Below are 15,361 nucleotides of genomic sequence, written 5' to 3'. Positions count from 1 at the left end.
AGGACAAAAGGATTTGGTCAGGGCCCCCTCAACAGTATTAACACAATGAAATTATAGACAGTGACAGTAAAGACAGTGTCTAAAACGGATGGAACAGCTGCCGGCCCTGGTCTGAGAGAGCGATCTTTACTAGCCACAGGAATGGGGGTGGAATGAAAGGAAGTGGTCGCTAAAAAATTACTGTGGGATGGAGCCCCATTCAAAAATGTTATGAGGGGCGCAGTCATTTCTAGCTACACCACTGATACAGCCCACAAAAGCAAGTTGGGTTTATCGATTACAAAACCTTAATTAAATTGTGGGCCTGGTAATCACTTTAATCCCTTTTAAGCTGCATCAACAGAAGCATGGTGATAAGAATGAGTGGCAAGGTGACATGGTGTAGAGATGGCAGCATGAGGAGGCCACATAGTGGCACAATGACAGAATCTGGATAAAAGACTAAGGCCACAGATTGTTGAGAAATATGCAGGTGTAAACAAATCTGTAGAGCTGTTTGACGGTCACCTGCAGATTAATGCAGACATCAAAATCAAGTTGGGTTTGTCGGTTCCACCTCAGCTCACCAGCAGGCCCGCACCTAAAATCTTTTACTGGGTCAGATCACCTTCAGGCCCACTACTCAAATCTTTTACTGAGTCAGCTCACATGCAGGCCCTCGCATAGAACTTTTCAGAGGGTCAGCTCAGCTGCAAGCCCTCGCATATAATGTTTTACAGGGTCAGCTCACCCACAGGCACTAGCATCTAATGTTTTACAGGGTCAACTCACCTGCATGCCCGCAACTCAAATCTTTTGCAGGGTCAGCTCACCTGCAGGCCTGCAACTAATGCTGCCTTGCTTTGAAGTAGTAGCCATAGCCGTTTATCAGGCTCCCTCTCCGAAATCGAACAATGATTCCCTGTTACCGGTGGTCACCATGTTAGGGGCATAAAATAACATTGAAAGTTGATAGGGAAGATATCCAAATGAATCATGGATGTCACAGGGACGTGCAATCAGGCAGAAGTTAATTAGAGTCAACAAAGCGTCAGCAGGGCCTGTACAACGTTTCCCCATCCAAAATACCGCAGTGACATTCCCTGTAATGTTTTATTACTCATTCTAATAACTGGGCATCTTAAGAATCCTGTATTGTTATTTATCGTCACTACCTCCACGAGTTGGGAGTGTGTGATTTGAATAGGAAATCCCAGCGGGAGTGTGATTAAGGGTGTTTTGGAGTGCAGGTTCCTTGTAATGTTTGGCAGCCCTTTCACTTAGTGCATAGGCTTTATTAGTGTAGGAGTCCCACTACCTGAACAATTGTGCTACAATGTGAATGAGGCCCTCCTTTATGTGATATACAGGCTGTTTCGGAGTGCCTCTTGCTTGTAATTTTTTGCAGCACTTTATATACAATTGAATATACAGTAAAGAAAGTTTCCTAACATTTTTTTCTGTAAAATAGATTTTTGGGGGGTTTTGTGCGTATTTTTGTCAGTCTGTAATATGGCGTACAACTCGGACAATATGGTTCCCAGCAGCGACCTGGGAGTCCAAGATGCATCCAGACATCATCCCCATGCTGTTCCCGATCCATTTCAGTGGTGTTTCTGTCACTTTCTGACTTTTTCCAATGGACCAGACACCCTCCCCTCTTCACGGGGTGCCTGGTTGTCTCCCATTGACTTCCATTATACTCGGGTGCTTGGCCGAGCACACAAATATAGCAATGTGTTTGGGCCGAACACCCGAATACTTTGGTGCTCGATTATCACTAGTGGGTATACCCCCACAAAAAATGTCAATGCCTCAATAATCTGTTACAGTATGTGGCCTTAAGCATCAATTGCAGCTTGACAATGACGTCTCATGCTGTTCACAAGTCGACTTATTGTCTGCTGAGGCATGGTATCCCACTTTTCTTGAAGGGCAGCCCTTAGGTCACAGCGACTCAGCTGATCATTTAGGTTTTTAATGGTTTTCAGGTTTGGAGAAAGTACAGGCCACTCTATTTGAGGTACCCCAGTCTCCAGCAGCCATTCCCTAGGGATGCCCCCTCGATGAGCTGGTGCATTGTCATCCATGAAGATGAAATTAGGCCTGTGTTGTTTATGTGGAGGCACAATGACTGGATTAATGATGTTATTCAAGTTATTCAAGTAGTTTGAGCTTGTCACTGTACCAATTAAAAAGTGTAGAGAAGTTCTGTATTGACTAGACACACCTGCCCACACTGTAACACCACCACTAAAAGCTCACCTGATGTGGATGATCAGTGGATGATGCATAGCGCTCTCTTTGATGTCTCCAACATCATTGGTGGTCATCATTTCTGCTCAGCGCGAATCGACTTTCATCAGTGAACAGCAGTGAGGTCTACTGGTCCCTTGTCCAGAGTAGATGCTCCCTGGCCCATGCAAGATGATGACACCTGCGCCGCCTGGTAGTGTGGTCAGGTACATCTATCATGCAGACCACACTGATGTAAATGGTTTTGAATGGTCTGACGTGACACTTGGAAGCCTCGCACCTCCCTTAAATGTGCCTGGAGTTGTGGGGAATTCATTATTCGGTTCCACAGGGTATTGTTCACAATGAAGCGTGGGATATGACCAAAGGGCATCCACTTCTATGCCTTTATGTGACTTTTCTAGTCTCTCTGTATCTCTGTTGCAACCTGCTGATTACACTCTTTGACACTCTATGCTCAGTGGTCACTTCCGTCTGAGAACATCATGCTTGAAGCCTTGCAATTGCGAGGTACTGTTGATCAATTGTTAGGTGTTGTTTTTGTCTCATGATGTCAAACTGCGAACAGCATGATGAGAAGAACTGTTTAAATACCAATTCACATTGAACCAGGAAATGTATTGGACGACACATAAATCAAAAATCTGTTGTGAATTTTGCTGTTAAGCTCCTTGTTAGAGAACAGCACATTGTTTAAAAAGTACTGGAACATTGAACAGTTGTCTTGATGCTCTCAAAAAGAAAAGCAATAAAACATATTGTAATTGTTTACCTTTTAATGGCTAACTACAAAAATTATATAATGGGGACTCAGGGGTCTCTTCTTCAAGCCAGAAATGAAAAACATCTAAAAAAAAACATGAGAACAGAGAGGTGGAGTTTTAAATTGCAAAACACCAACAAACAGAGGAAGGGTATTGGAGAAAGAGTCCTTAGTTTACAGATAAGCTGTGTGAAAGTTTGTTAGTCTCAGACTTTACGCTGGGTTCACACCTGAGCGTTCTGAAAGGAGCGCTCTGTATGCGCGATTGTACCGGCGTTTGCAATCGTGCATACAGAGACAAGCGAACGCCCATTGTCGCGCGTTCCCGAAAGTCTTTGTACGGGAACGCGCGACAAGACGCCCCAAAGAAGCTCATGTACTTCTTGGGGCGTCAGGCGTTTTACAACGCGATCGTACGCGCTGTAAAACGCCCAGGTGAGAACCATTCCCATAGGAAATCATTGGTTTCTCCTTGTTGAGCGTTTTACAGCTCGTAGGAACGCGCTGTAAAATGCTCAGGTGTGAACCCAGCCTTAGGGAGGAGACGACCCTTCTTTCTCCTCAGATGTTGTACCATAGCAGGCCATAAAACCTTGACACAAATTCAGTCCTGTGTTAAGTGTATCAAATATAGTCATTAGAGATGAGCGAATCAAATTTGATCCAAATTTCAGGATAAATTTGATTTGCCTCGAAGTTGAATTTCCTTGTGCTTTGTATTAGCAAATGGATTTAACCTAAAATAGTGTAAAAAACAAAAAAAAAACTCAAAACTTAACTCCTCTATTTGCTCGCGACGTCCCTCCAGCCGCCATCTTGATAAAAGATCTCGGCCGAAATCCCGTGTGTGGTGACGTATGACAGCCTGTTGCAAGCAAATGGAGGCGGTAAGTTTTATTTATTTATATTTTTTATGTTAATTTGACACTCTTTTTACACTCAGATGGCGCGATCATGTATGAACGCGGTCTCTGAGGAATACAATGATGGGGGAGGTGCTATCACAGCTCCCTGTCATTGCACCAGCTACTTACAAAAAAATGTGATTCATGACGAAGTAATCCATCACAAAGCAAATTTTTGTGTCAAATTTGTCGAATCAGTCTAATAAAACTTTTCAAAATTTCGCTCATCTCTAATAGTTATAATTTGTATTCCCAAACTTGTCTATTCCTTTGGGGGTTTGAAATGACCCTTTAATATTAACACTTGGAGGTCTGTAATGCTATGGCCAGGATCAACAAAATGTTTGGCAACAGGAAAGTTTTTTCTCCTTTATAGAATTACAGTGAGACCTTATCCTCCCCCTGAGTGGCTGCCCTGTTTTTCCCACATAAAGACCCTGAGTTGGACATTTAATGCACATTATGAGGTACACCACATTGAATGCAGAACACATAAATGTTCTAGGAATTTTATAGTCCTGCTGGGTGATGGGGATATGTATCCTGTCTGTGGTCAGTGTGTGTGAACAGGTTTTGCAGCTTCGCACATTGCAGGGAAAAGTTCCTTTCTGTACATTGGATGGCAGTAAACTCATGATCATTAGATTTCTTAAATTCTGAGGTTGTCTGAAGCATAGCATGGGAGGGTCTGGGAATATTGTCCTGAGAGTATTGTGTAGAATTCCTGCAGTTTTTCTTAGTACCTCTATTTGTGAGTTGTAGGTCACTACTAGAGGTATACAGTCATTGTCTTCTTTTTTTTAATACGAGGAGTTGATTCCTGGGGATCCTGGTGGCTCTGCTGATTTGGTATGGAATTGTGGTGGGATGATAACACAGGTGTAAAAATATCCTCTCAAAGTGGCTCAAGTTTTTATCCCTGTCTGTTGGGCTGGAGCAGGTGCGATTGTATCTGATGGCCTGGCTGTAGACAAGGTATTTTCTAATGTGCTTGGGGTGGAAGCTGTCCATCTCAGGTATGTAGGACCCTAGGATGACAAAAAAAAAGCTGAAACAAGTTTTTAAAAATAAAAAGAAAGAAAGAAACAATTAAAGAATATACACCATAGGAAAATTCTGCTTCCAAAAATGCCTATACTATTAAATATAAAAATATTTGTCCCATATATTGAATGGTGTAACAGAAAAATAAATCAAAATGGCTGATTTGCCATTTTTTCTTGCCCAAAAAAGTAATAAAAAGTTATCAAAAAGTCATACACACCCCAAAAGAGTGATCCCGCCCAAAAAAAAATGTCTGAATGGAGCCTTACAGGGGGGTGATCAATGACAGGGCGGTGATCAAGGAGTCTATATGGGGTGATCACCACCCTGTCATTGATCACCACCCTGTCATTGATCACCCCCCTGTAAGGCTCCATTCAGATGTCCGTATGTGTTTTGCGGATCCGCTGTGTCCGTGTTTTGCGGATCCGTGGATCCGCAAAACACGGACACAGCGGATCCGCAAAACACATACGGATATCTGAATGGAGCCTTACAGGGGGTGATCAATGACAGGGGGGTGATCACCCCATATAGACTCCCTGATCACCCCCCTGTCATTGATCACCCCCCTGTAAGGCTCCATTCAGAGGTGCGTATGTGTTTTGCGGATCCATGGATCCATGGATCGGATCCGCAAAACACATACGGACATCTGAATGGAGCCTTACAGGGGGGTGATCAATGACAGGTGGGTGATCACCCCATATAGACTCCCTGATCACCCCCCTGTAAGGCTCCAGTTCAGACGTCCGTATGTGTTTTGCGGATCCGATCCATGTATGCGTGGATCCGTAAAACACATATGGACGTCTGAATGGAGCCTTACAGAGGGGTGATCAATGACAGGGGGGTGATCAATGACATGGAGTGATCAGGAAGTGTCTATGGGGTGATCACCCCCCTGTCATTGATCACCCCCTGTAAGGCTCCATTCAGACGTCCGTATGTGTTTTACGGATCCGATCCATGGATCCGTGGATCCGTAAAACACATACGGACATCTGAATGTAGCCTAGCAGGGGTGTGATCAATGACAGGGGGGTGATCAGGGAGTCTATATGGGGTGATCAGGGGTTAATAAGGGGTTAATAAGTGACAGGGGGGGTGTAGTGTAGTGTGGTGCTTGGTGCTACTTTACTGAGCTGCCTGTGTCCTCTGGTGGTCGATCCAAGCAAAAGGGACCACCAGAGGACCACGTAGCAGGTATATTAGACGCTGTTATCAAAACAATGTGTAATATACCTGTTAGGGGTTAAAAAAATCGCATCTACAGCCTGCCAGCGAACGAGCCTGCCAGCGGAAGTTGCTGCTTAAGTTTTTATAATAGCAATTTGCATATACTTCAGAATGTTATGAAGAGTGATCAGATGAATTGCATAGTCCTTCTTTGCCATGAAAATGAACTTAATCCAAAAAAATAACTTTCCACTGCATTTCATTGCTGTCATTAAAGGACCTGCTGAGATTATTTCCGTAATCGTCTTGTTAACTCAGGTGAGAATGTTGACGAGCACAAGGGAGATAATTATGTCAGGCTGATTGGGTTAAAATGTCAGACTTGACCTGTTAAAAGGAGGGTGATGCTTGAAATCATTGTTCTTCCATTGTTAACCTTGGTGACCTGGCGTGCAGCCATCATTGCGTTGCATAAAAATGGCTTCACAGGCAAGGATATTGTGGCTACTAAGATTGCACCTCAATCAACAATTTATAGGATCATCAAGAACTTCAAGGAAAGAGGTTCAATTCTTGTTAAGAAGGCTTCAGGGCATCCAAGAAAGTCCAGCAAGCACCAGGATTGTCTCCTAAAGAGGATTCAGCTGCGGGATCGGAGTGCCACAAGTGCCGAACTTGCTCAGGAATGGCAGCAGGCAGGTGTGAGCGCATCTGCACGCACAGTGAGGCGAAGACTTTTGGAAGATGGCCTGGTGTCAAGAGGGGCAGCAAAGAAGCCACTTCTCTCCCAAAAAAAAAATCTGGGACAGATTGATCTTCTGCAGAAAATATGGTGTATGGACTGCTGAGGACTGGGGCAAAGTCATATTCTCCGATGAAGCCTCTTTCTGATTGTTTGGGGCATCAGGAAAAAGGCTTGTCCGGAGAAGAAAAGGTGAGCGCTACCATCAGTCCTGTGTCATGCCAACAGTAAAGCATCCTGAGACCATTCATGTGTGGGGTTGCTTCTTATCCAAGGGAGTGGGCTTACTCACAATTTTTTCCCAAAAACACAGCCATGAATAAAGAATGGTACCAAAACACCCTCCAAATGCATTTTCCAGCACGATGGAGCACCGTGCCATAAGGCAAAAGTAAAAAACTAAGTGGCTCGGGGACCAAAACATTGACATTTTGGGTCCATGGCCTGGAAACTCCCCAGATCCTTATCCCATTGAGAACTTGTGGTCAATCCTCAAGAGGTGGGTGGACAAACAAAAACCCACTAATTCTGACAAACTCGAAGAAGTGATTATGAAAGAATGGGTTGCTATCAGTCAGGAATTGGCCCAGAAGTTTATTGAGAGCATGCCCAGTCGATTGCAGAGCTCCTGAAAAAGAAGGGTCAACACTGCAAATACTGACTCTTTGCATAAATGTCATGTAATTGTCGATAAAAGCCTTTGAAACGTATGAAGTGCGTGTAATTATATTTCACTACATCACAGAAACAACTGAAACAAAGATCTAAAAGCAGTTTAGTAGGAAACTTTGTGAAAACTAATATTTGTGTCATTCTCAAAACTTTTGGCCACAACTGTATATTTGCTATTTACCTAATTTTTTGTATGAAGTACAGTAAATAGTAGCTCATAATAGTAGAGTATAAATAAAAGCCCTTATATCCACAATCTCTTTCATAGTGGACCTTACCATTTGTTCTAATCAATTTGCCACTTTTTTCACAGGAAGGCAGGAGAATCAATATTTGGAGGCAGAAAAGTTGCTTAAGCCCAGTATCTTGTGGAAAAGGACAACAAGGAGTTCCAAGGCAAAATAAAGAAACAACCTTGGTTTGGATGCACAGTCAGAGGATAACCAAAGCAAGTAAGAAAGCAGAATTTTGCTTCAGTAGCCTATTGCACCATGACCACATAAATGGCAGTGATACAAATGCACATGGCTAATCATATACAGCGCCTTTAAAAAGTATTCATACCCCTCAAACTTTTCTACTTTTTTCACATTACACCCACACATTTAAATGTATTTTATTGGAATGTTATATGATAGACCAACACAAAGTAATAGAGAAAATCATGCCTCTTCCACATGATAATGATAGAGAGCATCTGTGCACTACAATTTTAAAGTCTTACCACAGATTCTCAATGGGATTTAGGTCTGTTCTTTTAGGTCTGGGCCATTCTAAAGCATAAATGTACTTTGATCTAAACCATTCAATTGTAGCTCTGACTGCATGTTTAGGGTTGTTGTCCTGCTCTAAGGTGAACCTCCTCCCCAGTCTCAAGTCTTTTGCAGCCTCCTCTACCATGTTTTCCTCCCAAATTGCCCTTTCTTTAGCTCCATCCATCTTCACATCAACTCTAAATAGCTTCTCTGTCCCTGCTGAAGACAAGCATCTCCACAGCATGGAGCTGTCACCACCATGTTTCACAGTGGGGATGGTCTATTCAGGGTTAGTTTTCCAACATACATTTAGGCCAAAAAGTAGAGATGAATGAACCAGTTTCTGGTCCCGTTCACCAATTTTTTGTACGGCACACATTTGATGGTGGTAACATACAGCATATTTAAAAAGACATTGTGCCGACACATGTCTTCATTTTCATATTCCAAAGCTTCCAAAAATTGCCCCTGATCCTGAGGCAAATGATTTTTAACCCCTTCTACCCCATTTTTTTTTGTTTCTGCATTTTCATTTTGCGCTTACTGCCTTCCCTGAGCCATAACTTTTTAAAATATTTTTCACATAGCAGTATGAGGGCTTGTTTTTTGCAAGACAAGTTGTACTTTCCGATGCCACAATTTAATATTGGGGAAATTGGGGGAAAAAAACTGGTTTCTTATTTATGATGTTCGATGCACGATAAAACTGACTAGTTACTTTCATTCTACAGGTCAGTACGAATCCGATAATACTTTATATGTATACTTTTTCTTGCATTTTGATTGCAAGTGATAAATTAATAAAAAAGTTGGAAAAAAAATCTGTTAATTTTTATTTTCTTTTTTGGTCACCATATTTTGACCCCTATAACTTTTTTGTAATTACTATTAGAGTTCAGCGAACACCTGGATGTTCGGGTTCGAGAAGTTCGCGGAACTTCCCGGAAATGTTCGGGTTCGGGATCCGAACCCAACCCGAACTTCGTCCCGAACCCGAACTTTTCGGCACTAAAAAGGCTGTAAAACAGCCCAGGAAAGAGCTAGAGGGCTGCAAAAGGCAGCAACATGTAGGTAAATCCCCTGCAAACAAATGTGGATAGGGAAATGAATAAAAATAAAAATAAAATAAATAAAAATTAACCAATATCAATTGGAGAGAGGTCCCATAGCAGAGAATCTGGCTTCACGTCACCCACCACTGTAACAGTCCATTGTCATATATTTAGGCCCAGGCACCCAGGCAGAGGAGAGAGGTCCCGTAACAGAGAATCTGGCTTCATGTCAGCAGAGAATCAGTCTGCAAGTCATAGCAGAGAATCAGGCTTCACGTCAGCCACCACTGTAACAGTCCATTGTCATATATTTAGGCCCAGCACCCAGGCAGAGGAGAGAGGTCCCGTAACAGAGAATCTGGCTTCATGTCAGCAGAGAATCAGTCTGCATGTCATAGCAGAGAATCAGGCTTCACATCAGCCACCACTGTAACAGTCCATTGTCATATATTTAGGCCCAGGCACCCAGGCAGAGGAGAGAGGTCCCGTAACAGAGAATCTGGCTTCATGTCAGCAGAGAATCAGTCTACATGTCATAGCAGAGAATCAGGCTTCACGTCACCCAAAATTGGAACAGTCCATTGGCATATATTTAGGCCCCGGCACCCAGACAGAGGAGAGGTTCATTCAACTTTGGGTTGCCTCGCAATATAATGGTAAAATGAAAATAAAAATAGGATTGAATGAGGAAGTGCCCTGGAGTACAATAATATATGGTTAAGGGAAGGTAGTTAATGTCTAATCTGCACAAGGGATGGACAGGTCCTGTGGGATCCATGCCTGGTTCATTTTTATGAACGTCAGCTTGTCCACATTGGCTGTAGACAGGCGGCTGCGTTTGTCTGTAATGACGCCCCCTGCAGTGCTGAATACACATTCAGACAAAACGCTGGCTGCCGGGCAGGCCAGCACCTCCAAGGCATAAAAGGCTAGCTCTGGCCACGTGGACAATTTAGAGACCCAAAAGTTGAATGGGGCCGAACCATCAGTCAGTACGTGGAGGGGTGTGCACACGTACTGTTCCACCATGTTAGTGAAATGTTGCCTCCTGCTAACACGTTGGGTATCAGGTGGTGGTGCAGTTAGCTGTGGCGTGTTGACAAAACTTTTCAACATCTCTGCCATGCTAACCCTGCCCTCAGAGGAGCTGGCCGTGACACAGCTGCCTTGGCGACCTCTTGCTCCTCCTCTGCCTTGGCCTTGGGCTTCCACTTGTTCCCCTGTGACATTTGGGAATGCTCTCAGTAGCGCGTCTACCAACGTACTTGTACTTGCGCATCTTCCTATCACGCTCCAGTGCAGGAAGTAAGGTGGGCACATTGTCTTTGTACCATGGATCCAGCAGGGTGGCAACCCAGTAGTCCGCACAGGTTAAAATGTGGGCAACTCTGCTGTCGTTGCGCAGGCACTGCAGCATGTAGTCGCTCATGTGTGCCAGGCTGCCCAGGGGTAAGGAAAAGCTGTCCTCTGTGGGAGGCGTATCGTCATCGCCCTGCGTTTCCCCCCAGCCACGCACCAGTGATGGGCCCGAGCTGCATTGGGTGCCACCCCGCTGTGACCATGCTTCATCCTCATCCTCCTCCACCTCCTCCTCATCCTCGTCCTCCAGTAGTGGGCCCTGGCTGGCCACATTTGTATCTGGCCTCTGCTGTTGCAAAAAACCTCCCTCTGAGTCACTTCGAAGAGACTGGCCTGAAAGTGCTAAAAATGACCCCTCTTCCTCCTCCTCCTCCTCCTCCTCGGCCACCTCCTCTTCCATCATCGCCCTAAGTGTTATCTCAAGGAGACATAGAAGTGGTATTGTAACGCTGATAACAGTATCATCGCCACTGGCCATGTTGGTGGAGTACTCGAAACAGCGCAACAGGGCACACAGGTCTCGCATGGAGGCACAGTCATTGGTGGTGAAGTGGTGCTGTTCCGCTGTGCGACTGACCCGTGCGTGCTGCAGCTGAAACTCCACTATGGCCTGCTGCTGCTCGCACAGTCTGTCCAGCATGTGCAAGGTGGAGTTCCACCTGGTGGGCACGTCGCATATGAGGCGGTGAGCGGGAAGGCCGAAGTTACGCTGTAGCGCAGACAGGCGAGCAGCGGCAGGATGTGAACGCCGGAAGCGCGAACAGACGGCCCGCACTTTATGCAGCAGCTCTGACATGTCGGGGTAGTTGTGAATGAACTTCTGCACCACCAAATTCAGCACATGCGCCAAGCAAGGGATGTGCGTCAAACCGGCTAGTCCCAGAGCTGCAACAAGATTTTGCCCATTATCGCACACCACCAGGCCGAGCTTGAGGCTTACCGGCAGCAACCACTCGTCGGTCTGTTGTTCTATACCCCGCCACAACTCCTGTGCGGTGTGGGGCCTGTCCCCCAAACATATGAGTTTCAGAATGGACTGCTGACGTTTACCCCGGGCTGTGCTGAAGTTGGTGGTGAAGGTGTGTGGCTGACTGGATGAGCAGGTGGAAGAAGAGGAGGAGGAAGCTGAGTAGGAGGAGGTGGCAACAGGAGGCAAAGAATGTTGCCCTGCGATCCTTGGCAGCGGAAGGACGTGCGCCAAACAGCTCTCCGCCTGGGGCCCAGCTGCCACTACATTTACCCAGTGTGCAGTTAGGGAGATATAGCGTCCCTGGCCTGTGCTTACTGGTCCACATATCTGTGGTTAGGTGGACCTTGCCACAGATGGCTTTGCACAGTGCACACTTGATTTTATTGAATACTTGGTTGTGCAGGGAAGGCACGGCTCTCTTGGAGAAGTAGTGCCGGCTGGGAACAACATACTGTGGGACAGCAAGCGACATGAGCTGTTTGAAGCTGTCTGTGTCCACCAGCCTAAATTACAGCATTTCATAGGCCAGTAGTTTAGAAATGCTGGCATTCAGGGCCAGGGATCGAGGGTGGCTAGGTGGGAATTTATGCTTTCTCTCAAATGTTTGTGAGATGGAGAGCTGAACGCTGCCGTGTGACATGGTTGAGATGCTTGGTGACGGAGGTGGTGGTGTTGGTGGTACATCCCCTGTTTGCTGGGCGGCAGGTACCAACGTTCCTCCAGAGGCGTAGGAAGAGGCCGAGGCGGCAGCAGCAGAAGAGGCCGAGGCGGTAGCAGCAGAAGAGGTCGCAGGGGGAGCCTGAGTGACTTCCTTGTTTTTAAGGTGTTTACTCCACTGCAGTTCATGCTTTGCATGCAGGTGCCTGGTCATGCAGTTTGTGCTAAGGTTCAGAACGTTAATGCCTCGCTTCAGGCTCTGATGGCACGGCGTGCAAACCACTCGGGTCTTGTCGTCAGCACATTGTTTGAAGAAGTGCCATGCCAGGGAACTCCTTGAAGCTGCCTTTGGGGTGCTCGGTCCCAGATGGCGGCGGTCAGTAGCAGACGGAGTCTCTTGGCGGCGGGTGTTCTGCTTTTGCCCACTGCTCCCTCTTTTGCTACGCTGTTGGCTCGGTCTCACCACTGCCTCTTCCTCCGAACTGTGAAAGTCAGTGGCACGACCTTCATTCCATGTGGGGTCTAGGACCTCATCGTCTTCCTGCATCTAGGACCTGCATCGTCTTCCACCCAGTCTTGATCCCTGACCTCCTGTTCAGTCTGCACACTGCAGAAAGACGCAGCAGTTGGCACCTGTGTTTCGTCATCATCAGAGACATGCTGAGGTGGTATTCCCATGTCCTCATCATCAGGAAACATAAGTGGTTGTGCGTCAGTGCATTCTATGTCTTCCACCACTGGGGAAGGGCTAGGTGGATGCCCTTGGGAAACCCTGCCAGCGGAGTCTTCAAACAGCATAAGAGACTGCTGCATAACTTGAGGCTCAGACAGTTTCCCTGGTATGCATGGGGGTGATGTGACAGACTGATGGGCTTGGTTTTCAGGCGCCATCTGTGCGCTTTCTGGAGAAGACTGGGTGGGAGATAATGTGAATGTGCTGGATCCACTGTCAGCCACCCAATTGACTAATGCCTGTACCTGCTCAGGCCTTACCATCCTTAGAACGGCATTGGGCCCCACAAAATATCGCTGTAAATTATGGTGGCTACTGGGACCTGAGGTAGTTGGTACACTAGGACGTGTGGCTGTGGCAGAACGGCCACGTCCTCTCCCAGCATCAGAGGGTCCACTAACACCACCACGACCAAGTCCGCGTCCGCATCCTTTACTAGATGTTTTCCTCATTGTTATCGTTTACCACAACAACAAAAATATTATTTGGCCCAATGTATTGAATTCAAATTCAGGCCGTTTTTTAAAGACACCTAACACTATCTAGCTATCTATTTAGGTACCGTATTACACTAATACAGGCACAGCAGTAACCACAGATTTAGCTGACTATAAATTTGAGGCCTATTATTTAGGCGCTGGGTGACAGGTATACGTTTACAGACAGAATTAGACTGGGATATGCACAGTAGCGTGTGTGTGAAGTTATTGAGAATGACCCTATGTGCACCTTGAATCTTAGATACCCTTTTAGGGATAGATTTAATGTAGGTCTGATACAGCAGAAACCACTAAATTAGGAAAATGCAAAATTGGGAATTGTATTTTAACCCAGAACAAAAATTGTGCTTTGACGGACACTAAATAACTTGACCAGCTACAGCAATAATAACAGATTTGGATGAATATAAATTTGAGGCCTAGTATTTAGGCGCTGGGTGACAGGTATACGTTTACAGTCAGAATTAGACTGGGATATGGCCAAAAAATAACCACACTATTGATGGTTAAATGCACTTGGTGTGACAGCTTTACCCTGATGTAGGATATAGCCAAAAAACAACCACACTATTGAGGGTTAAATGCACTTGGTGACAGCTTGCCCCTGATGTAGTATATGGCCAAAAAATAACCACACTATTGATGGTTAAATGCACTTGGTGTGACAGCTTCACCCTGATGTAGGATATAGCCAAAAAACAACCACACTATTGAGGGTTAAATGCACTTGATGGCAGCTTGTGCTGGCACACCACAATACACAAAATGGCCGCCGATCACCCCAGAAAAAAGTGATTGAAAAACGCTCTGGGCAGCCTAAAAACTGTGAGCAATTCAATAGCAGCAGTTGAATCATCCACAGCTACAGATCGATCTCTGAATGAAGTCTTTTGGAGAAGTTAATCACTGCCTAATCTCGCCCTAACATCGCAGCTGCAACCTCTCCTTATACTGATCAGAGCAGAGTGACGTGCGGCGCTACGTGACTCCAGATTAAATAGAGGCTGGGTCACATGCTGCACTGGCCAAATCACAGCCATGCCAATAGTAGGCATGGCTGTGACGGCCTCTTGGGGCAAGTAGTACGACGCTTGCTTTGCAGCCTTTCAAAAAGCGCCAAGAAAGCGACGAACACCGAACCCGAACCCGGACTTTTACGAAAATGTCCGAGTTCGGGGTCCGTGTCACGGACACCTCAAAATTTGGTACGAACCCGAATTATACAGTTTGGGTTCGCTCATCCCTAATTACTATATGTATACGTAGGTGTGTGGTGGCTCATTTTTGGTGAAGCGATCTGTACTTTTTATTGATATCGTTCTACAGTGTGTCAGACTTTTTGACACTTTTTATTAATCTTTTTATAGAAAATGAAGCAACCAAAAACGGTTAATTTGCCGCAGTTTGCCGTATGTGGAAGATATTTTTATATTTTCATACTATGGGCGTTTTTGCACATGGTGATACCCGTGACGTGTATTTTTTTTTCAGTTCTTTTATTTTTATTTTGGGGAACGGAAGGTGATTTGAATTTAAATATTTTCTTATTTTTAAAAACTTTATTTATTTTTGCACTTTTTTTATAGTTCCCATAGGGAACTATAACAAGCAATCATTAGATTGCTATTCTCATGAGAAAATTACTAATTTCCTATGGAGCCCTATTACAGGCAAGGGTTCCATAGGAAACACTGTGCAGAAGACTCCTATCATTCACTAAGGCCTCTTGCACACGAACGTGCAGTGTTTTGCGGCCTGCAAATTGCGAATCCACAAAACAGGGATGCTGCCCGTG

Source organism: Bufo gargarizans, chromosome 1, assembly GCF_014858855.1.
Source record: "Bufo gargarizans isolate SCDJY-AF-19 chromosome 1, ASM1485885v1, whole genome shotgun sequence".
NCBI lineage: Eukaryota > Metazoa > Chordata > Amphibia > Anura > Bufonidae > Bufo > Bufo gargarizans.
Note: the sequence above shows the minus strand (reverse complement) of the source record.